Source organism: Columba livia, chromosome 2 (genome assembly GCF_036013475.1).
Source record: "Columba livia isolate bColLiv1 breed racing homer chromosome 2, bColLiv1.pat.W.v2, whole genome shotgun sequence".
Classification (NCBI taxonomy): domain Eukaryota; kingdom Metazoa; phylum Chordata; class Aves; order Columbiformes; family Columbidae; genus Columba; species Columba livia.
Window position 1 is genome coordinate 52290302 of NC_088603.1, and position 25208 is coordinate 52315509.

The 25208-nt window shown below is 40.6% G+C and overlaps 1 long non-coding RNA gene across 2 annotated transcripts in view; it reads right to left on the reverse strand.

The window, feature by feature from the left end:
• LOC110357128 (uncharacterized) overlaps positions 1–25208 on the reverse strand; it is a 301741-nt gene that overhangs the window by 111338 nt on the left and 165195 nt on the right. For both annotated transcript variants that reach the window (XR_010470184.1, XR_002410580.2), the window contains exons 8-9: positions 16202–16339; positions 15815–15913 (exon numbers count right to left, since the gene is read on the reverse strand). This is a non-coding gene — a long non-coding RNA (uncharacterized LOC110357128). The remainder of the gene's footprint in view (positions 1–15814; positions 15914–16201; positions 16340–25208) is intronic.

The window sequence follows — 25208 nt, forward strand, 5'->3', positions numbered from 1 at the left end:
AAGGGTTGGACTTGATGATCTCTGAGGTCTTTTCCAACCCAGTTGATTCTGTGATTCTGTGATATACAGATTCCTGCAGACTCCAGATCAATGATGTTAACAAGTCTTTAAGGTATTCCTGATACCGGGATGTGATATTGCATGGAAAAATATGCCATCTAACCTGCCTACTATACATCCATGCAATCCCAACACTTCTTCCTCCCCTATACCTTATTATTTAATCTTAACATTTCTCATTACAAAAGTTGTTAGTTCAGCCTGTTGATGATGATAAACAATTCTAACTTGTGGCTTTCCTACTGAACTGTTTCCGAAGGGATTTTTGGTTTAGGGTTTGGTTTGGTTTGTTGTTCTTTTGTTTTTTGGGTGTTTGTTTGTTTGTTTGTGGGGTTTTTTTTGACGGATCAGAAGTCAGGCACTGCTTTCTAACATGTCTGCACACAAACCCTGAAGAATTTTGTTAGCAGATAAGTGTGTGGGGCTGTGGTATGTCAGCAACCATTAACAGATGCACTGGAAGAGTCATATGAGGCCATGAAATGCCATCTCAGAGCAACAAATATGCATGCACAGATAACAGTCTCAGGAACAGCAGAGACAATATAAGTGTTGAAACACATGTCCCTCAAAATGGTAATAAAATATAAGTTAAATAAAACCACAAGTGCTCAGAAGTGAATGTGGGGGCCTCAGACAGAGATTGCATCTTGTGGACGTAAAATCACAATTACTTTCACTATTAACATGATTTAAGCACATACCCAAGAAGTACTTCTGTATCAAGGTATTCTCTGTCTACTCACTTGCCAAGCGTGCTGCAGAGCTGTTGTCTGAAAGCATCCACATCCATATTTCAACTGCAAGTTTTAACTGAGCCCAGCCTGTGGGGTCAACATGTATAAACAGATGCAATGCCAGAATAGTTTTCGTGGAATTACACTGATTCAGAGCAGCTGGAGCCATGATCCCTTGACTCTAATTGGAGCTCATACTCACTCTTCGAGGGGTGTGATCATGTCTTTGACTTGAACTTAGGCCACACTGACTGGTGTAGGCCAGGGAAGATGATATTACCACTGCAAAATTAGCTTTTATATCCCTTGACTTTAGTTTTGGCGTTAATAGTGCAACTAGCCTGTTGCATTTCTGACCTAAAGGGATACATTAGTCGGTTCAAAGCCAACACGTCCTAAAATGAGAATGCAAAAAATCCACCGGAATGAATTAAACTGCTAAAATTGATGTATTTTTTAAAATGCCTTTTAAATAACTAAACAGAAGTCCTCCTGATTTCCAACAATCACCTATGTCCCCCTCCTTTGCCCCAAAGACATCCCTTTGGCAATGAAATACCTGTGGTTGGCAGTGAGAAGTCACTACCAGCAGGCAGCCCACCCCTAACAGGGAGGCAGATGCTGCTAATATCACACTGATCCATTGACAAACACTTGCTCAGTGAAGCAGACGTCTTGGTGGAAGTCAATATCTACTTATTATTTCCAAGTTTGAGCCATGCCAGGACATGTGTATGTATACACACAGGAAATCACCAGCAAATTTAAGGTCAGTTTTCCAAAAGGCTGAAAAGATGGCTTCTAAACTCCCTTACCTCACCAGCAGAAAAACCCAGAGCCTTCATCATGCCTGCAACAGGAAAGGCTGAGGTTAAATAGTGCTGAAATCAGTACCTCATACTACTACAGAACACCTCAGTTCCCTTCAAAAATCAGGATCTAACCATGCTGGAGACAGCTGGATCAAAATTTGGAGCCAAAGCTCATGCCCCCCCCGCCCCCCCAAAAAAATGTTGTTATAGGAGAACTAAAATGCTAATGTTTCAATTAGACATCCATGCCAGAAACAAACTAACAAACAAAACAACAAACAAACAAAACCATCACAAACCTGAAAATCTCTATCTAGTCAGAAAACTTTCTTCTAATTTTAATTCAAACTTAACTTTCAGGCTTAAAATAGTATATTTATTTAATTCAAATATTATTTATATTTCCTTACATTAATTTTGAATATAAATTTTTAATTTGAAAAAAAAATGCTTTATGATTAATTCAACTTATTTGTTTTCTTTTTTTAAATGCAACAAAATATGTTGGAGGTGAAAGTTGTTCATTTCATGCACACATATTTTTTTTTTTGTTCTTAGAATGACCACAAACTGAAAAATTAATTATTTCCACAAAGTTTAGGTTAAGTATCATACAAAAACATAGAAAAAAAAAATCTGCTCTTGCCTCAAAGAGTTTGTAATAAATTACAGAAGAAGTGGAAGAAAAGCACTAATCTCTTGGCACTACAGCTGACTAGGACTAAGCTCAGAATGATTTCCAGAGCTGACTGAAGTCACACTGGAAATCAGTATTACAGACAAGAACTGAAACCAGATCTGCTTCATTCCAGAAAAAAAGAAAAAAATTACCACACAATCTTTATAACTGTCAAGACACTGAGATTCTAAATGTATAAATATAGGAAATACTCTGTATTTTGCAACTTAACAGCAAAGAAACAAATGAAAGTAGTTCGCAGATGGTCTCTGCTTACATCTCAGTTTTTCCAAGAGAGACTTTCTGATTAAGTATAATATCCTATAATATTAAGGAACTGCAACAAGGTAAGTGCTGCTCCTATAGAAAGCAGCCTTAGCTCTGCTAAAGTTGATCAAAGACGGAGAGGAGTTAAAGAGGACATTTTATATTCAGTGGTTCCACAGTTTCTGACAAATGTTTGGGTTTCCATGGAAAATTACCAACCAGGAAATTTCAAAGAAATAATGAAATTTATTTCTACTTAGTGAAGAACAAGTTTCAAAAAGAAACATATGGCACAGGGGGTGAGACTTCTTTGAGCCTTCTGCACAGCTATCACCACCAGAAACAGGAACAGCTGAATATCAACTAAAGCTGTACAAATACCATTGTTTTCTACTTGCTGACTGAGTCTGGTTTCAGGGTGCCCAAAAGGAAAAAATGTGTGGTTTTCTTGTGGAAATGAAGATATTGTTAAAAAAACATTTGAGGTTGTGTCAAAATTTTCAAATCACCTCATTTCATTATTTCATTTCTGAGTTAGGGAAGGATTGATCTTTTCTTCTTTTTTTTTTTTTTTCTTTTTTTTTAATATCTTTAAGCACCAAATAGAAAGGCAAGGGTTTGTGGGTTTTTTTGTTTTGTTTGTTTTAATTAAGCTTTGCTATTCTTCAAATTACTTTTCAGAGTATGTGTTGGATATGGAAAGCAAAGTATAAGTGAGCTCATAAACAGTTTTATTTAGCTCAGATCAGTACTTTTCAATAAATAAAACATTTGACTACAAAATGCGCCTCACTTCCTGTATCATTCTCATTCCAATATTTTCCCCTTTGTGAAACATCACTAGAAAGGGGAGCACTATCTCAAATCCTTTCCCTTCCAGCACACAACACAACCAAAAGAGTGGAGGGGTAGAACTGAACAGCCCAAAGTACAAATGTATCCATTCAAGGATGAATTAACTTAAATGTACTTTGAATGTAAACGCTTCAAGTTATAAATCTGGGACTGGACTCATAAGCTGAAGGCTTTAAGGAAATGAAGATCTGGTGGTTCTGGTAACTGGTGAATGACCATCATTTGCTACAGCAATATAGCTGAGAAAAAAACTAATGTGGTTTTAAGATATTTTTATAAGGAAAAATATTTTTAAGGACAGAAGCATTTCATACAGTAGTACTGTATGAAATTGTACATATACTTCTTTGGGGACATTAGTTATGGTCAGCTATGGTTACAAATACACATTTACACTGAAACAGGTAAAGAAAATGCCTAACACCTGGTTGTGAGAACAGCCATCAAACAAAGCATCTGATATGATCTGATGTTGTGAAATTTAACCAAAGGTTGAAATATTATATGATGATTCCATGTTAATATACTGGGGTAAATATGAAGATGACAGCACAGTGTAAACTGAAGGATAATAACAAGACTAGAGTCATTTGAATATGTGAGATTGTTAAATTTGTGGAAGGGACTGTGTAACAAATCCCAGCAATGACAAATTAAACTTCTAATTTGAGTCCTTGGTAGCTGATGTGTAGACAACTTGAGTGCCTCTCAGTGTAGACTCAATCATCTTTTGTTTGCATTGTTTTTCCAGGCAATTATGTTTGAACTTCTACCAATTGCCTGGAAAATCCCCCTTCCATAACCGGTTTCTGTTGTCTTTATTTCACTTCCCACTGCAGCGTGCCACAGGTACACAGAAAACACTGGGCTGCATAAACTGGTGCACGAGTTATACTAAATTCCTTTAGGCAAACAATGGCATTTATAAATCAGGAATTAGGTAGAAATCAGCCTAAGTAGGGACTTTCCCCACAGTGGGATTACTTGGATCAATAAGGATCCAAGGATTCACATCCATTGGGATACCCCCAGCTTCCTAAGATCATCTGAGGATTTTAGCCAGTAGGTTTCCCATTCAGAGTCAGGCCCTGATTCATGGCCTTGATCTCTCCTGTTCCCCCTACCCTGCATCTCACTTTGCATCCAGATCAGGATAATAAAAAGCAGTATATAAGCAAGAACACTTCTACCTAACTCACCCCATCCAACTTTATGTACATAGACTATATGTCATCATTTAGGTGTGGACATTTTGCATTACTGCAGTAATATGTATTCTAGTAGTCCTAACACTACAAAAAATGACAAAATTACTTTCCAAGTAATTTTTTTTTCCCTTCGGTGAGAAACCTTCTGGCAACAAAAACTTACATGAGGGCTGTTTCACTCCTTCGGTCACTTGCAGAAGTGTTGCTGAGTTTGCAGTTCTGTAACTCGGGATACATTTTTCATTCCTATGACAGGTGGCTCCACATAGGCAGGTGTGCTGGGGATTTTGAAGTAGTTTTTCAGCCTGTCAGCTGGTATAGTTGTCCCACTGATGGACTGCCAGGTCTCCTTTGTTATTCTGGAAGCTGCCCTATTGGTTATTCTTCTTCCCCCCCATTTTTTGATTTTCAGGAATTTTGCTCCTACTATGAATAAGAGTTGAAAATAAGTTTCATTATTACTTCATCAAGCCTGTACAGATGCTCCAGTGTGCTTTAAAATATGCACCTCTCCTCACTAAATCCCCCACAACTCCTGCCTAAACATGTATGATGCACTAGACATGTTCAAAACCCTACTGACCTCATGGCTTGCTTAGTGACATGAATTTTCTCGTTGCAGCTCTAATTGATAAAGTTTCTTTATTTCTCTGGAATTTTAAAGCCATTACACAGAAACAACGCTCTGCTTCTCCAAAGGAAATCACAAGAAAAAAAGGAAAATGCTAAAGATGGAGCAACAACCATACATGTTTTTGTTTGTGCTGCTCTCTGGAGATATACTTTAGCTACTAGGATTGCATACAGAAAATGTGCATAGGCAAGTTCAGTATCATGGCTTAGCATGGCTTATTTTCACTTGCTGCAACCAGGTCAGTGACTTGATAAAAACACACATTGTATTCCAGGGCAGCATAAAAAATTAAGCCTGAGCTACTGATTAGCAGCATAGTGTTGAAGGCAGAGATATGCCCCCAGCTGCGTCCCTGGGCCAGAATTCCTAAAATCATTCACTGTTAAAACAACAAAACAGCCAAGCTATTATTATTCTAAAAAGTATTCTAACCACTAACCAAACTTGTTTATCTTTTTCCCCTCTGACACCATAAGATTCCAGTTACTCCCACAGTATAGCTTATAAGAGAACTTCATGACATTAGTTTGTGAATCAATAGTTCTGTTAGAGTTAACCCAGTGCTCCAATATCACTGCAAGAAAAAAAAAAAAAAATTATAAAACCCACCAAAAAACAACCAGCAAGTGCTCAGAGCAAAAAAAACAAAGCCGATTAGCTCCATGGAGACTTGTTTCTGCATCAGACTGCACGGCTTATTGCTTCTGTAAAAGACTGCAGTGTCAGGCACGCCAGGCTGGCGACACTGAAATTACACACGTGAACACACAGAAATCAACCCGTGGGCAAAACCAGCTGAAGACCGTGTGGAAAATCTGCCCAAAGGGAAGCTGTGGGGAAGACATTCACATTGCTGTGTAATCAACTCTGTCTCCGGGTTCTGGCAATGCAGAGGGGGCTGGATGCTTTTTTGGTACCTATATCTCTGATCACTATATTCAAGCATCTCTCTCTTAAGGTCCTGGCTCAGTAATCTTTCCCTATTCAGCAGACACTTGAGCATCTCTTTCTGCCTGTTTAAGTAGCACATAAGCAGGTGCTTAAGTGCTCTGCTGAACAAGGTGGATCAAAGCATGTGCTTAAATGTTTTCCTAAATAATTAAAAATTGGCTTGAGAGCTTGCATGAAGACATTCACTGAAAATTACCAAGCTTTCTGAAAATAAAATGAAGCAATTAAGTTTAGCTTTCCTATCTCTACTTCCAGAAATGCCTATTAAGTCCAGAACACAAGACCTGGTTGTTGGAAATGTCAGGATCAGTAAGTATAGGGCTACTTAAACCATCACCTTTTTATAGAAAGACCTTGATACCGACAAGGTGCTTTGTATATCTCTTAACTCAAGGTGAAACCTGAAAGAAGGATTTTGAGAAACAATCTAACAACATAAAATAAAAATTATTTATGCCTTCATCTTCCTTAGGATTGCATCTTGCAAAAGGTGACTACACCTACATAAATCATATCCTCTTTTCTTGTGCAGGCAAAGCTGACTTCCCTACTTTCATTGCACCCCTTCCTTTTTGAACTAGTTTTTCAGTGTCTCTGAGAATTTAATTTTGCCTGAGCCTTCCTATACTTGGGCTAAATCCCAAACCGTAATCTTTCTCAACTTAACAAAACTGATTTATCTATGTAAGAGATGTTACTCAGACAGCAAATCTAAAAAATCTAAAAAAACAACAACAAAAACAAAACACAAACAAAAAACCACAACAAAACAAAACAAACGAAACAAAACAAAACAACACCACCAACCAACAACAGACATATAGGCAAAGACACAGGAGACACGGCCATCTCTGTGAAAGGGCTTGTTAAGCATTACATTGCTTAAAAAAAAAAAAAAGATATGCAGTAACATTTAAAAAAAAAAAAAAATAAATACAGTAACATTTGAATTCCAGAAAAAAACATTGTCAGCTGAACAGAGAGTTTAGTTTAATTTGCAAAAAGCTGAGTTCATCTTGTGAATCCTGTTGATTCCAATCTGTTTTGCTCAGTTGTCCTTTACCATGAAAACCCTGAGCTCTAAGGCCCACAGACATTCATGTGTAAAAGCACATCAAAACCATACAATAAAAGAGTCCTTCAAATAGAGAAATGCATACCACACATGGAAGAGACAAACATTAGAAAGGTATTTGGAAAGTTTTACAGTACACCTCAAGGAAAATTACAAACGTATTTGTACTTAAATATAAAAGAAAAACACAATTAACTATGTGTTGGGCAGAGTTCTACCACAATACCTGGTTCTAAATGGAGTCTGCAAAGACTAACCACAAGCAGATTCTTTATGTACCCTTGCACCAGCTCCAATCCCAAGAGTAGCTGCATGCAGCACCTCTGCCCAGCCCTGGGTACATCCCCCAGAGTAATTCTGCTGCCTGAAGGTGGCTCTGAAGTGCTCACCTTCCAGGATGGCTACAAGAAAATGTTGACTGCTAGTTCTCTCATCACCAAGGAAAAAAAAAATAATTAAAAAAAAAATCACTCCCTTGCAAGGACTCTTTTCCTTCTCTAGCTTTGCTACCAGAATGCAAGCCCATAAATGGGGCCCCAAAATTAAAGAATGTTAAGGTACGTAAACGCATCCCAAGGAGAGCACCAAATCCGGTGAAGGGCTAGAAGGTATGTCCTCTGTGAAGCGATTGAGGACATAAGGCCTGTCTACTTTGGAGATGAGGCTGAGGGTGACCGCATTGCTCTCCACAGCTTCTGAGGAAGGGAAGTGAAGAGGGAGGTGCTGATCTCTTCTCCCTGGTGCCCAGTGCAAGGACATGCAGGAATGCTTCACAGCTCTATCCATCAGGGGAGCTTGGGACTTGATATGAGAAAATATTTCTTTACTAAAAGGGTGGTCAGTCCCTGGAACAAGCTTCCTGGACAGGTGGTCGGTGCCACATGCCTATCAGAGTTTGAGACATTTGGACAATGTCCTTAAGACTGTAACTTTTGGTCAGCTCTGAAGTGCTCAGGAAGCTGGACTACATGATTGTTCAAGGTGCCTTCCAGCTGAACTCTTAACGGCTGCAAATCTTTTTTGAAGAACAATAGCTATTCATTCCCCAGTGGATTGATTTATTATTTTTTTTTCCCCCCTCTCCTCATACACATTTTTTAAAATACCTGATCTGTTTTTTTTCAGGAAAAACATACTTAAACAAAAGAGCCTGAGAACAACAGAACTCCATCAAAGAGAAGGTCCATCTCTCCCAATACTCTGTCTCCAAAGCTGCCAACCATCCATGTCTACAGAGGAGCACATGAACAGTGCAAGTCTAGTTCTTCCAGGGTCCTGGGGGTGGTCCCAGGCTTCAGCAGCTGGGACCAGCCTCCCCTGGAACCCCCACCCACCATCTCCTGCCAAGGGCCCAGGGGACGTGTCTCAGCACAGCCTGGGGCCTTGAGTCCCTGCCTGAGAATGTTGTAGGTGTGTATGTCCATCTCGTCTCTGCCTCTGTCCCTGGCTGGGCCTGGGCCCTGCCCTGCAGAAAGTGGCTCTCCTGGATAGAGGGAGCCCTCAGCGCTGGGTCAGGGTTTGTCATGCAGAACTCCAAGCAAAACAGAGCAGAATTATTTTATTCTATTCACTCGTAGTTGGTCAAATAAAGATCTGACTATTTGACTAAAATGCCACAGAGATTTTATTAATACCTCCAAAAACAATTTAAAGGACACATAACAGAAAGGACACAAAACAGAAACAGCATTTTGTTTTATGTTAACTGGGTGGTGCAGGGTATGGTGTGTGCTGTGTTGCAGGGGGAATGTTTGTCATGCGCTGTATGTACTGTTGTGGGTTGTGGTGTGGTGGGTGTTGTTTTGTGTGTGTTTTGTGGTATTTGTTGTGCTATATGTGTAGTATGGTGGTGTGCATTGAGGCGTGCGTTGTGCTGTGTAGTGTGTGGCACGTGATGTGTGTGCTGTGTTGATTTTTGTGTTCTGTGTTATGTCATGTGTAGCGTGTTGTGTTGTTTGTGGTGTGTGTTGTCTGACAGGTGTGGTCTCGTATTGTGTCTTGTTTGTTGTGGGTGTTGTTGGGTGTGGTGTGTGAACTGTTGTGTGGTGTGTGCTGTGTGAGCGGTGTGGTGGTGTGGTGTGTAGCGTGTGGTGTGTGATGTAGTGTGTTTTGTTCTGTGTTGTGTGCTATATCATTTGTGTTGGGTGGTATGTGCTGCGGTGTGTGTAGCGTATTTATTTTTGTGTGGTGTTATGTGTTGCAGTGTATATTGTGTGAGTTTGTCTGTTCTGTGTTTCGTATTCTGTGGTGTGTTGAGTGTTGTTGGGTGGTTTGTTTTATGTTGTGTGTTGTGGTGGGTGGGTTTTTGTGTGTTGTGTGGTGTGTCATGTGTGATGGGTGGTGTCGTGTGCGTTGCAGTGTATGGTTTGTAGTGTGTGGCACATGATGTTGTAGGTTGTGTGTTTTGTTCTCTGTTTTGCTGTGTGTTGTGACGTGTGTTGTGTGGCATTGTGTATTATAGTTTGTAGTGCACAGCGTGTGACGTGGTATCTTGTGGTGGGTGTTGTGTGCTGTGTTACATCATTTTTCCAACTCTGTTTAAAAGGAGATGCTCACAAGCGTTAACACAATGCCCACGTGTAGCCAGGAGCTGGCTGATGCATTCTTCAGTTTTGTGTGAAAAAACAGCCCTTGCAGGCTGGCAAAGGCAAGTCCCAGAGCTGCAGAGAGCAGCAGCAGGAACACAGGCCAAGCCGTTCTGGTTTCCTGAAGAGTGAGAACGTGAAGAACAAAGATCAGAACCAACCACCCACAAAAGACAGCAAAAAAAGAAACTGAAGAAGACAACGAAGATGATGATGAAGATGATAACGATGAAGATGACAGCGAAGACCATAATGAAGATGATGTTGCAGATGAAGAGGAGTTGTGTGTGGTACCATGGAGTATTTTCCAAAGTGCGATATGTAGCGATAACAATCAGACTTTTCGCCTTCTTAAACTTGCTTTGTCACTGGGCTTCTTTACCTGGGATGCATGACATGCACTCTCATCCCTGTCCAGCACTTGTGTTGCCCGCAGGGAGAGCTGACAAGTGGCAGCTGCACATGGTGCAGTGAACCTGGAGCCCCTTCAAGCACAGGCTGCTCTGGACAAGCAAGAACCCCTAGGGAAATGGAGCCCAGGGAAGAGCAGAGCTGGCTCCTGCTGCAGACTTGCCCTGGGCAAGAGAGACCAAGAGATCCAGGACACCAGCAGGGCCTGCTGGTGCAGGAGCAGTGGGCAGAAACTGAGGGGAAAGGGCTCAGAGGAGCCCTGAACAGGGGCTGTGCTCAATGCGACAGAGGTTGAGAAGCAACACCTGGGAGCACCCTTTGGGCTCAACCTGGGAGTCCGTGGAGGACCCCCGGGAGCACCCTTGGAGCTCAACCTGGGAGGCTTTGATGGATCCCGGGAGCACCCTTGGGGTTCAACCTGAGAGTCCGTGGAGGACCCCCGGGAACACCCTTGGAGCTCAACCTGGGAGGCCATGTTGGACCCCGGGAGCACCCTCAGCGCCCGCCCTGGGAGTCCAAGAAGCTTCCTCCCCCCGGATGCGGGGCACGAGGGCCACCTTCGTGGAGCAGGAGCAGCAGGCACCCAGCCACAATGGCCCAAAGGTGGCCCAGGGCTGAGAAGCCGTGCTCACTGCTGCAGAGGAAGGCAAAAAACCCACGGAGACACTTGATACTCACGTGGGAGAAAAAAAAGCCTTCCTCCCCCAGCTGCAGGACACGACAGGCCATCTTCGTGGTGCATGAGCAGCAGGCAGGAGCCGAGCCAAAAAGGACCAGAGGAGCTCTGCAAAGTGGTCATGCTCCATGCTGCAGAGGAAGGCAAAAAACCCCCAGGGACCAGTGCCAATCTGCCCCGGGGGAAAAAATTCCTTCCTGACCCCAGTGCTGGCGATCGGCTGTTCCCTGAGCATGGGAGCAAGACCTGGCTCACTGTCCCACAGGCTGGTCACACTGCCCAAGAAATGCCCGACCCCTATTCTCCTTCAATCTACAACCACCTCAAGGGCTTTGAGAGTACCCAGTTATCCCTGTCCTGATCAAACTTGGGGGCAGGAATCTTTACTGTGCCTGGTGGGACTCCAGTGGGTACTCCAAAGCACTGTGACCCCTTGCAATCACTCCGCAGACCACTTCTTACATCTGCTGCCCCTGGCTCCACAGGGGATGACGATGGTGAGCTCTGCAGTTCTCCTCAAGAAGGAATTCTCTTGGTCTTCCTACTGCTATCCAGCTGAAAAGGATTTCCATCCATCAGCTGAGCTTGGAAGGTGGCCCTGCCAGGAGATTGTCTTGCAGTGGAGAACCTCCCACAGCCTCATCCAGGTCTTCCTCCTACAGCCGCCATCAAGTGATTCCACTGGCTCCTCAAGTGCTTCCTCAGCGATGTGTTTGGGCTGCCCCCAGTCCGGCTCTGGCAGTGGACACGAGAGGCTGCTCCCTTTTACACTGCCCCAGGGCATTGTGACCTCAGTGCTGCCAGGTGATGGCATTGTGACATGGATGGTGACACAGCCCCTTTATGCAGTGCTGGCCCCGAATCAATCCCTGTGGCCATAACAGGGGATGGCTTCATCAGCCACAGCCTGGAGGAAGCCAAAATACAACCAGAGACATAGGTTGGGATGGACAGTGCCAATAGATCACCATGGAAGTAAGAGAGGCTTGGAAAAACAAGTGAGCAGAGGTGACAATGGTGTGGTGGACAGGTCAGTCCTTTTCAGACCTAGAACTTTTGGATCTATGACCAAAGCACAGCCAGGCAAAAGACACCTTTTCCAAATGGCAAAAATAGCCCTTTCCTCTGTCAGCATCAGGCTCCCTTTCCCCACTGGCTGCAAGGCAATGCTGAGGGTGTTTATTATCAGCAAATAAAAATGTCACTTCCTTGCAAGGTGTTAGTTTTGCTCCTGCACTCCATCTTCTGTGAGTGTAATGTCGTCTAGTACTTGGGCCTTCTTGCCCTCTATGCCAGATCTTTCCTCAGTCACAAATTACCACTGCTGAGCAGTTATAATTACAATTGCCCCTTCATTGGAAAAGAAGATGTCAGCAGAAGAGACTTGGCCCAAAATGTTCACCATGTCAGAAGCAAAATTAGGAGTAATACCAGGATCTCCTCACTCATAGAATCAAATCTGTCATCTTCTAGACTGAGCTCTATTGACTGCAAGACAGCTCTTACTTGGAAAGTACATATACCTTGTTCAGGTGTTCATTCATTATTATTTAAAGGACAGAGAGAAACATCTATGTGGTATTATGAAGGAATGGAAAGTGTGAAAAGAACAACAAAGAAAAGGAAATCTTTCTATCATTGTACAGGAGGAGACATGAAAGCAGAGGTTAAAATAAAGGCTAAAATATGCTGGCCTAAGTTCTCACAAAGACATTGAGAGTGAATTGGATGCTCTAAAGTCTATGGAGTTAGTATGTAATATCTTAAGATAAGTTGAGGTTTAAAAAATACAGTTTCTTCAAAGTGAGGGAGTACAGATGAGCATTCAAATGACTGCTGCTCACCTCCAGTTGAAACCCTCTTGACCTGCCTCGCGTCAGATCTCTGATTGCTGTTGCCAACAGGGAGTCTGGCCTCTTGAAGCAATGTACATTCATATCTGCCACCAACACCCATGAAGCAATGTACTAAATCCCCACAAACTTTTTTTTTTTTTTTAAACGAATGTTTACATAAACAATAAATGTTCAATTTTTAGAACTTAAAAAGGGCATTTGGTTTAGTAGATGGCCTCAGTATAGTTAGTTTCAGCAGTTTTTCCCCTCTAGGGGGTAATTAAAGGAAAACTCTCACCACAATGCTAAACTGTGATAATGACAGAATTTAAAGTAATTTTCATATCACATGGTGCATTGCAGTTTGTTTCCATATGCTCTGCTTCCAACAAAGGTGCCAAGCTTATAAAATCTCGTGGGCAAAAGGATGTCCAAAGTCCCAATGCCTGCAAGGAGGCTCAGGGGAAAGAAACACATTGTCATGCTGTGTATGATAAGGTCTCTACTTTACAAAGTAAGCAGGAAGGAAGTAGAAAATCCCTGGAGATTTTGACTATACTTTTCTCTGCAACACAGTTAGCACCTGAGATTTGGGATGTTTTGCAGGTGATTCACCTGTGCTATAAATTATTTGTTTATAGTGGACATCCAGTACACTCCTACTGCACTCACCCTAAAGCTAGACAGTGGTGAAGCACCCATAATTTTCGTGGTCTGCACTTTGCAATACCCTGTAAAAGAGCACAGAGCAAGGATACTGTAGCAGCTGGACTATTCATTCACTGCAAATTTATATGAAGAAAAACAGCAGCATAGCCACACTACCTAATAGGTCACTGTTAACTTGGGTGCATCATTGTCTTGACAGTTATGTGGACTCTAATTCCAGCTCTGGCTTCTTCAGCAGAAATGAAAAGACCCTTAGGGAAAGGCCATTTGCCAGACATTCCATCTGGGTTGGGAAATAAAACTATTGACAAGTGGTGGCACTGAGAGCAGTCTCCACATAAAATTTATATCTGAAAATGATAACTGGAGAAATACCCTGCCAAAAAAAACAAAGTAAAACAAAACAAAAAAACCCACCCCAAACATTAAAATTCAATCAGCTTGTTAGGAATAGAAAATATACATGTTTGGATAATAATTCATTCAAGTTTTATCTTTCACTTTGATCACCTCCAAATTCACAAACACCAAACCCAACCATCTAAGGTGGTAAATTAGTAAATATTTACCACACACTGAACAGGTGATCATACCTTAGAGGTCTCCCTAGAGCTCATTGAATGAGAGCAGGGAAGGAGGTTGACAAGAAAAATGGAAGTAAAAAACATGATTACTGTGATAAGTAGAAGTAGCAAGGAAGAGACACATCTTACAAGAGGAAAGAGTGGGCAGAACTGGGAGCAGAAACTTGATGAAGACTAAGGAGCACAGCACATGCGTGATCAGAAGAGAAACCTCCAGACTTGCAGGACCAAGGCAAGACTAAAAAGAAAGCTATTAAGCAATGAAAACCATCCACTGAAGAGCTGAAAATGGGTCTCCTGCATACAAATAGGCATAGTAATAAAAAGAACTGAGACAACCTGGAAGCACAGGAGACAGTGGAGATACAATCTAGAGAAAAATGAACAAGTGGTATGTTCCTCCTGGGCTTGGATCAGAAACAAAGAGCCCTGAGGCTCACCACTCTCAGCCTTCAGCAGATTTCCACTCCACTGAGACTGCTTCACCCTTCTTTTGGGTAATTGTACACACAGGGAATGATGATATGACACTGTGCTCCTTTGCTCTGTTACCAGACTTTGGAGCAGTCAGCCTGAAACGCCCATGTCTGTTGATGGCTTTTATGGCTGCTAGTATGATGCTATAGAATGAGAAGGAAAATAAATAAATAAATAAATTAGGAAAAAGAGGAGAGTAGAGAATTTATTTTCTTTTGTAAGAAGCTTGAAAGCACGTCTTAACTTGAAAGGACACTACTATAATGTCATCAGAGGTTAAAAAGTCAGTTCTCATAAGTTAGGAAATTGTTAACTTTGGTAATTTCCAAATCTGAAAGTTGTTTTGATGTACAAAACTTATGGTACTGTTAGCTGTGTATGTTGTCTGTGCATGTTGCTCCTGTGAAATGATATCCCATGCAGGCTGAAAATAGGTGCTTCCAGGACAAGCCTAGAAAGATATCTAAACTTTTTCTCTTTAGAGCAAACTTCCTTTAGAGCTCACTAATTCTTTGATGTTCCTCAATTTCATCTCGAATCATTCATCTCTAAACACAGCAAACACAGCAATACCTGTCACGAAGGCTTGAAAAGTTATTTCCTTTGGGTTTTTGTTAGCTTAACATGATCTGCTAAGGAATCAATACCTATTCTCATCTGTGCACAAAGACAAGTAATCTTAAGCATGCTTATGAATAAACAACAAGCAATAGATTTTATGCAACTGGGACACTGCATAATCTAAGTTTGTAAACTCCTTTAAAGACCTTTATAAAGCCAATTAAAAAGGCAGAAAAAGATCTATCTCAATTAGGACCGTACTTGTTCACGTAATTTGTTGTTGTGCAAATATGATGACAAGGTAAATTTTAAACTCTGTATGCAACCAATACATCAGAAAGTAGACAGTGTATTCTAGATACAATAATTCAGGCAAGTCCTGGCCACTCAGGACTGACAAACTGGTTTACAATTTCTTCAAAATGTTTATTCTTTCTGTTATCCAGGAGGACAGATTAAAATTCCCAGTAGCATTCCTAAGGTATCTCACTGATTACAAGGATTCTGCTGATATAGTCAGGAAGTAGAAACAGTATGTGATGTGTTGCTACCCCTAACTAGAGATCAAATTCCAATAACTACCTTTCAAATACTTCAAATCGGCAATACAGCAAAAGACATTACAAACAAAAAATATTGAAGAAGTTGCAATCTTCCTTCAAAAACAAGCACTTCCAGGAGTGTAAAGGTTACATTTATCGAGCACATTTTTCAATGCTATTATTCACCAAGACTTACCCAATTTAGTAGAAATGATCCATCTGTATCTTCTTTATAAATTTTGCATTGAAGTCCAAGTTCTCGCACATTACGATAACTAATATCTTCCTTCTACTCCTGGAAGAGAGACCCCATAATTACATCATTAGCACACTGAGTATAGCTCCATTTTTCTCCAAGAGCAATACTGCATACATAAGAGCAAAGTCTGGCTTTGCTTTGAGAATCTCAGCATGTCTCTGAACACAAATTACCTCTCACTACACAAATGTGAGGTAGGTAAAGTTTATACACAGAAGGCACAAGCTACATGAGCATTAGGTTAGATTATTTCCTGCCAACAGAGCAGACAAAAAGACATGAATGAATGGTGAGAATTTTCATCAATAGACTGCATCAGCTTACCTGGATTTAGGTGTTCTATACGTATAAATTACACTCTTATATTCATGGCGTGTGTTATCAGCCAACAACTCTGAGGATATTCCCAAACTTGCAGAAGCTGAGGTCTTCTATGCATTTTGCAACATCAAATATGAAGCTCTTGAGATGGTTTGATTAAAAAAATAAAGAAAACGAACAATTTCTCTATGAGGAACGAGAAGAACCATCAGCTGTTTCTTTTTGGTCCTAACATGCAAGGATGACCCACGTGGATTGAAATAAGGAAAAAGTTTGCAAGAACTGGAGAACTAAAAAGTGTCAAGTTTTGCACAAGTTTTATAAGTGATCCTCCTTTCTGTGCTCTGTTTCTCAAAAAAAAAATATTGTGATCTGGGGACTCAGCTTCTGAAGTGCATCAGTGGTTTTGACCATGAACTACTCTGGTGACCCACAGGTCAGTAAAAAGCCTTTGTTCTCTTCTAGGAATGTTCTACTGAGCCATTCAGCACATCTCCAGCAATAAATAAACCTTATAAAACCTTATAAACCTTATAATTCAACTCACTTCACTTTTAGACCATGAAGAGCCATTGACCAAGATAAAAGGTATCAAACTGGCATTTTATGTTGTGCCTAGATACAGCCAGCGTCTGAGGTGACACACACCTGAACCAGATGCCATGTAGGCAGCACACAGTGGCATATCACAATTATTAATCAAGGAGGGGACAGAGGGCTAGAGACAAGAATGAAGAAGGAGGAAGAGCACTTCTATATCACCATCAGAATGCAAGGAGTGCAATAGCCAGTTCCACCTAAATTGTCATTTGTTTCATCATTTTACCAGGAAACAGTGGATTCTGTTGCCAAAGTTTTGATCCATCCTATTTTCTTGTTCAAGAGAGTGGGAAGGTTACCCTAAGCTTATTGTAGCATAGCACACAAAACTAATCCATAGGAAAAGGCCTCAGGAACTGCTTGCAATCAATAGCTTGAATATGGATAAATTTGCCTCATTAAAGGTGAGTCCCGGAGCCTGGGGTGAATATTTATGTTTTGCAAATACTTCATTTAACAACGACAATATTAAAGCATGCCTTTTATTATTACTATTATTTCCTCTGCCTCTCTGGTCTCTCCTTACTAGCAACTAACTTTTAAAATTCAAAACCACCAACTCATTTCCTCATAAAATTTTCCAAGAGTCCAAACTCTGAATGAGGGTCATCTTTCATGTTTGCAAGTCTCAAAGAGAACGTGTAATGTATACAGTTCTTTTATACCAGAACAACTTACACTCAGTGAAGTCTGGGTCAGAAAATATCTCTCTGTCAATACTGCATGTGTCTTTCAGGTACAAACACAGCAGTCGAACCAGAAGCCTATGGCTTGAACCTTGCTGCTGCTTGTGTCAGATGAAGTTCTATAGCCTATGCCCTGCTGAAACTCAGCCTCCTAGACCCTTAAATCCTCAAAACTATAATCAATAATTTGAAAAATAGCTTGAAAGGCCTATTTTAACTGAAATAATCATAGGAAATGGAGCTGCAAAGCTCTTCATTAAAAGGCTCATTATTTGCAAACAGCTCTAAAGGGTCTACAAGATCACAGATTCACAGATATGCAAGTACCATTTCAGAAGACTTTATAATCTAACGATATTTAGAGAAACTGCTTTCAAACCACAGTTTGAAACTTTGCTGTTTGAAAGCCATAGTCATTCCTTCTAACTTTCAGTATTTATGAAATATAAACAAGAACCAGTGCAAGCCAATGCAAGTGACAAGCCTACAAAATTTTTTAAGCATTATGCATAGCTTTATATGATAAGGCCACCCACTCACCAGCTGCAGCGGAACAAGCCATGTGCTAGCAGAGTACAAATAGATACACAATAAGATACAAGTATATAATCAAATGATAAGTAACTATACCAAAATCTTAAAACAAAAAGTTTTAAGAGCTTTAAAATAAAGTTCGGATGGGGAATTATTTTACCCATCTTCATACTGAAATAGTACAGTCACACTGACCCATGCAGAGATTTTGCCCTTTACACAGAAAGCTGTTTGTCAGCAGCTGAAGCTTCATAGCATTAATAAGTAGTGTTTGGCACGTCAGTGATATACTGACAACTGAGGCATCAGAGGCACTGGTAAGTGGCAGGAATAGTGATTTTGGCACAACTGCATATGGCAAGAGAGTAAGAAATACAGCCCACAGAGAATTTTCATGGAAGCTTTATTCTGCTGGACCAACCTTTTATTAATGATGCAGCCACAGGGGCTCATTAGGTATCTGCAAACTACAAGGGTTTTATATATATCCCATACAACAGGTAACAGTAAATTATAACATTTTCCTTTTTATCAGGGAGCTGGAGTTAATTCCATCAGTCATTGAAAACTCCAGCTGCCAACCTGTTCTTTGACCTCTGTTCCTTTGACCACAGCCACGAATAAGCCTTGCCTCTTTCTCTGGCAACTTTCCATGCAGCATAAGTACCATGAATTACACATATCTAAAATTCAACATTACAACCAAGAAGTGAAGCTTTTAGATTTCAACAATGGCTTCAATATATAACAAAATTCACCTATTTTCTTGCAGTAACTGGGTGTAACTACCATTGCTAAATTTAAGCTCGCTTATAAATGAGATTAATAAGGTTAATAAATAAAAATAAATATTAAATCATGAATAAATAATGATAAATTAATAAGATTAATAAATGAGATTAATAAAACAGTAAAAAGATATGGTGGCACGTTGCTGGCAAAGGAACATAAACTGTTTCATAGTAGGACATAATGGAAAAACTCTTCTGTATGAGAATTCTTCTAAATTTAGGAGGCGTGTTTCATTAAGGGATACATGATTTCTTTCAAATTTTGATCATCTTCTACCTTATGACTTCTGTCTTGTCATATCAAGTACACTGTCTGATAACAGGGAGGAATCAGAAGCGTTAATCAAACAGCCAGGTGATAAGGACTAATAAATACCCGAATTTCCACCTGATGAGTATATTTTAATAGGTAGGGGAAGTAAGGAAAAGTCAGGCAGGGTGACTCATCAGTTCCAGCAATGTAAGAAAATTAGATTTTAAGTGGAAAAAGATGTTTCCTAGGAAACTGCATGATCTGCTTGTGGAACATCAAACAAGAGCAATTTCCTAACAACAGCCATGGCTAAATTGATCTACTGCACCTCAGACAGCTTTATCAGTCAGAGAGATATTGGGTCCCTTTGATATTTTCTTAGTTACCATCATCAATTTGTCTATTATTTGACTTCTTCAGCTGTTACCTTTCTGACCTTCCACAAGTATGGTATTTGCCATTATCAGAAAGTATGTTTCCTTTTCCCTCATCTTTTTCTTCCCCCGCCCCCAGCAAGCTCCAGATTCTGCTATTGCTGCTACTACTGAGCCAGAAAAATGAAAGCATGTACCATGGCATGCAGCAGACATAAGGCCAAGCAAGCGTCCTGTTTGACACCCTCTGCTTTGCAGCAATGAAAAGTGAGGTGTAACATAAGCAACCTCCCGTGCTCCCTGCTCTAAGATGTTCGATCTACAGCATGTTCAGCCCACCCATACAATTTACACCGGATCAAAATCAACCTCTTTACCAGTATGCTGTCTACATTTTTATTCCAAAAAGTTAAAATCCTTAACGTTTCTTCTATTGCATATGACACTTTGCATTGTGCACAAAAGGTATCAGATATTTTAGATGCCAGCAAGGAGAACATTTGTTTTCCTTGATCACTTCCAACGCAGATTGTTCAATATGTATAAGTCATAGCTGATATAATACAGAGACTGTCTTCAGAACATGACTGTGGATTTCTGAGCATAAATCCTTGCACTTGCTGACTATGTGCTGTCAGCCAGGGAATTCTAGCACCAGGCGGCTCCTCAGCACTCATGCTGCACACGTAGCTTGCACATGTCCTGTGACACTGACTAGCAAATGCGCATCTGTTCAACAAAGACAGTCTGAAAATGTTTGGCTTCCTGGACATGCCTCTGTATGTTTAATCTGCACGCACACACTGAACCCCATGTATCATAAAGCAAGTAGATTTACTTTTGGTGCGCATATATAGATGAATCCTATCCTAATGCTAAGGTATTCAAATTCCTCCTAGACAATTTCCTAGCAGAAAAGTTATGTCTAAGGAAACCCAAATGTCTGGTTGCTCTAATGCTGGCCACTTGAGCTATCACAATGGATAAAGAGGACTGCCAAAATTAAAAGCCAAAATTTAAACAGGCTGCCAAAAACAACGCTGAAACATTTTCAAGCATACTGACTGCACAAAGAGTTGTAAACGGGGAAAAATATATAAGACCAAATCCATTCGTGCTTAAAAAATTTTCTATTATACAGCTTGTGAAGACACGAGAACCAGAGACGTGATAGGTCTCTTCTGCAACAATGCCACCCTCATTAAAATGAACTTAACAGAATATTCTTATAACTAGTGTAAGACCACATAACTGCGGTTTTATTATTTTTACTGCTCCTAACTTAGAAATTGAGATGCAGACAGAAATTATGACATATCAAACTGTCTGTTCAAGTACTTAAGTTTACTGCCTAAAATATACCACTATCTTCTAGAAAACCTGGGTTCTACTTTATCTGAATTCAGTGGCCAATGGAATCTGTCCCTCAATATGAATTTCTCTTTAAGCTTTCCAGAAATATGCGCTACTGACTATGCATCAGCATGTTATACATGGAACAGAATCTCTCATATGAAAGTTACAGAAAAGGAGAAGAGAGACTGTTCTAGATTTGTGGCTCAAGACTATAGCAAAAATATAGCATGGAGAGAGTTTAGACCATTTTAACTGTCCCTTTGGATTTGCAGCAATGATTTTATTGTCACCAAAACAAAGCTGGAAAGTCTATATCTTTTGCAGCCTACTAAACAGAAAAAAATTCCCGAGATCTTAGTGAAGCCAATGGCAAATTATTTTATACCAAGAACAACGCCCTCTACTGCCGTCACCACTCCCAGAAAGCTCACATTAAATCCTCTCAACAAAAATTTTATTCCTGCAGTGTTTTCCCCAACCTGCACCTTTGCAATGGGGAAAAAAAACCAACAACAAACCACCAACAACAAAAAAAACAACCACACAAAAAAAACGCCTGCTTTTCCTTCCTCTTGCAGTTTACAGCTTCATTCTTAGCTTAAGACATATTTAGGATTAATGCTTTTGTTTTAAATGAGTAAGATTAAGTATTTTTAGCCCGTGTGAAACAAGATGATGTATGTTGCAATTGTCAAGACCCTCCTAAATTGCATGTAGCACATTTTGTAGCTCATAAATATTTAAGGTGACTAAATAATTATCCCAGGCTCCTCGACCTGCCTTTCTTTATTAGTTCCATAGGGAGCCAGGAAACATTTGTTGTTCTTCAGCCAGACAATTATTATATTGCAAAATATCCTCTTTCTGTTCTTGGTGGTGCTGTACATGATTCTCTGCTATTGTGGTGTGATGGAATTAGCCCCTTGCAGAGGAGCAAAGAGCCCCCCTTTTCTCACAAGCTCAATCCAGCAAGCTTGGCAACTTTTCCAAAACATCTCCATCAAAGCAAATCCCATCTCCCTTAATTCCACCCTTAGCCTTCTGGTTCCAAATAAATAGGGAAAAAAAAAACAAACCAAAACAAAAAAAACCCATGCACCACATCACATACACAAAAACAACAGGGCCTTTATCCGAGAACCCTGAATTATACAGGATTTCAGAGCATGAAACAGAGAAGTGTTTCTCTGCTTTGAGCAGCTCAGTGGGGAAATGATAGGGGCTGAATGGATGCAGGTGTATCTATTTAAACCCGTAACTGTAATGACTTGAGGGAAGAGGAGGTTTAGCCAGCAGATCTCTCACCATGGCATAGAGCTGAACAGAATTTTTACAGTTGCTTTACAGCTTATTCTCCTCTCTGTCTCTTTTTGCTGCAGCCATATGGTAGCAAGCAGATACTGGCCACCTCATAGCAGATGAAGAGCCTGCGCACCCTGGCAGGCAGCAGACCATGCCCTAGCAGCCAGAGCAGCAACACCCACCAGCAAAGCCAAGGAGAAGAAGCTGCCTCCCAGATGGCCGGGATGCAGAGCTTTGTCTCAATGCTTAAGCTTCTTGCTTCTGCACCTGTCAAATCTGTCCCCATGGTTCAGTACCCATTGTCACTCCCCACCACCTCCTTCCACTCGGATACACTGCAGAGAAGTGGAGCAGCAGGAGCAGAATCTGCTCCTCCGGTGAGTGCTGCATTTCGAGTGCTGTTGTCAGGTTATCCTGAGATTAACTGGCCTTGGAATGCTATTGTAAAAGAGGGTGCATAGCATCAAGTCAGAATAACCTATGTAGGTACTGCAATGAGAGTCTGTGCTGAGCAGAAATCTACATTTGTCTAGAGAAAGTGTGATGGCAATGATGTGCTGCTGTGTTAAGAGCTGAGCTTACACAGCACCTAAACACTGAGAAAGATGTGATACAGTAAGTGCTGCAAACTTTCCAAGCGCTTTGCTAGCTACATTTGCACTTTGCAGATTCCTCATTATTTTAAAATCCAAAATAATGAAAATAATAACATAGCTGGAATAGATCTACATAAGGGACAACAGAAATTAGAAGTTTAAAGGCATGAAATTAGCATGCACAAGCTAAAGCATGTTACATACCTATGGGAATGCTCTCATTTAGAAGTAAATTGGCTTAAAGTTCACTGTGGCTTAATACTCCCTGGAAGATCATTATTTCCAGTGACTGGGAAAACCAACATGTAAATCAGCATATTTTAGGGTGCAGTATGACAAGATTGCAAAGCCCGTTTAGTTTTATTGCTACCACAAGCAGGTTTGGGAGCAGGCAGCTCCCTCCCTTTCTCCCCTGTCACACTTTGCTTCCCTTCCTTGTGCTTTGGCTCTGCCACTTCCCTGACTCCTCAGTGGGCTTGTTCAATTAGCTAATCCAGCAGAAAACTAACAAGCAAAAAATGTGATTAGATGCAATAACCTGAAAGTAATTTTGTAGTCAACATGGGGAGTTTTATACTATGTCCTTGTTATAAACTTCTGCTAGGATCGCTTTATGAGCTCCAAGCCTGCAGGGAAAAAAAAGAAAAAGAAAAAAAAAAAAAAAAAGTGAAGGAAAAAAACAAAACAAACACAAAAACCAGACCACCACACCACAGATCCCCACCAGCAAAGCAGTACCTACAAAATGAGCCAGAGATGGCATACAGCTGAGCTAGGAGACAGTCTGCTTCCTCATGCCTGTGTGGTGGTTCTGCAAGGATTCTGCCCATGTGGTTGCGATGGTGGGAACAGCAGTTAGAGACAAGCCTTTGCCACCATGTCCCATGTCTCACTGCTAATTCCCTGGGGATGAAAGAGGGTTGGGAAAAATTATTCACAAATAGTCCAGCCTTGCATGCTAAGTTCAGGACAAAATACATGACGCATTCTATTCAAAAAGGTCTGGAACTGAGGAAAAACAAGTCCAAAGGAGTGTCTAAAATTAATCCAATAAAAACCAGTCCCTTTACAGTTGTTGCTAAAAGGTGGGAGGAAAGCAACAACAGCAACAAGGAAATAATTTGACAATGAATCAGGATTTACAATGACAGTATTCAGATATATTTTGATGAAAGGGAGTGTAATTACGGTGCAGCTGCCATACATGGGGGAAATATTTCATATTCTCCTCATCAATTTTGCTGTCCTTGTGCTCAGATTAAACAAGCCAGGCCAGATCAATAGGCAAAGTTTGAGACTGCAGTATGTAGTGCATAGAGCAAAAGTTCACAGGGAGATAAGATTTTTGACGCTGCCTACTTAGGAAATGTCAAACTTCTACATCTTACCTTTTGTTCTAATCAGCCTAGCAGACTGAAGCAAAATGAGCAAAGATAAATCCAGATAAATGTGACACTGTGCACTTGAAACAAGCAAATCAGCTTCACAAAAGCAGGAATAATTTTCTATGCAGAGAGATTATGTCTGCTTAAGAAAGCTCTTGAGACCACAAACCATCAGAAGCCGAGAGATTAACTGGAGAAAACTGGTGAGGAGGAACAACCATTACTGCTTTGTTCTTGTGCTGTTACTGAGGCGCTGCTACTGACCACTCTTGGAGAAAGGATTGTGGGCTAGAGGGGCATGTGCCACCTGGCACAGCTCTCCTTATGTTCTTCACATTGTAACTGCATCCACCAGCAAGCTAGGAAACCAGAAGTGAGAGAAGTCTCTTTAGAACGTTGGGTCGCAGAAGCATTTGAATAAGGCAAATCTCCACACAGGCACATGGCAAACATATAATCTGTTGAGGAACATCTAGGCTGGTTTATCATCTTCAGATTGCCAGCGATGCTTTTTCAAAACAAACCAACCATTGATGACAGAGATTTTGATCAAGTCGTTGTTTGACTATAAAATGTACCTTAATAGAGAACACTGTCTTGAAAGTCTGCACTAGGTGACACAGATGACATTAACTGAAGATTTGATACTGCCAGCTTGAAACTGTTTATGCCGTAGAGCACTTACTGTTGGTAAAGAGCCAAAATTAAAACATATTATTTGTTCTGTGTGAAGCTGGGAGAGCATTTCAGCTCAGACCCTGCAGAAGCCCAGTTCTATTAATTATTTTCATCAAGAAGTTAGGTCATGGAGTAGAAAGTGCACACAAAACACACAGATGACAGCAAATTGGAATGGTTTGCTATTACTTTGAAAGAAAGAAAAATAATCCAATGTCAGCAAGGAAAAAAAAATAAATCTGTAAAGACAAATGCAAAGTACTGCATTTGTTAAAGCTAAATCAAGTGCAAAACTGAGAAACCAGGGTAGGCAACTGTTTTGAAGAAAAGGATTTAAAGCGTTAGAGGATCACAGACCATTGACTCATTTCTAGGATGATACATAAAGGCTGATATCACTTTGAGATAGATGTATTAACAGAAACACCCCATGCAAGATAAGAATGGTAATTATT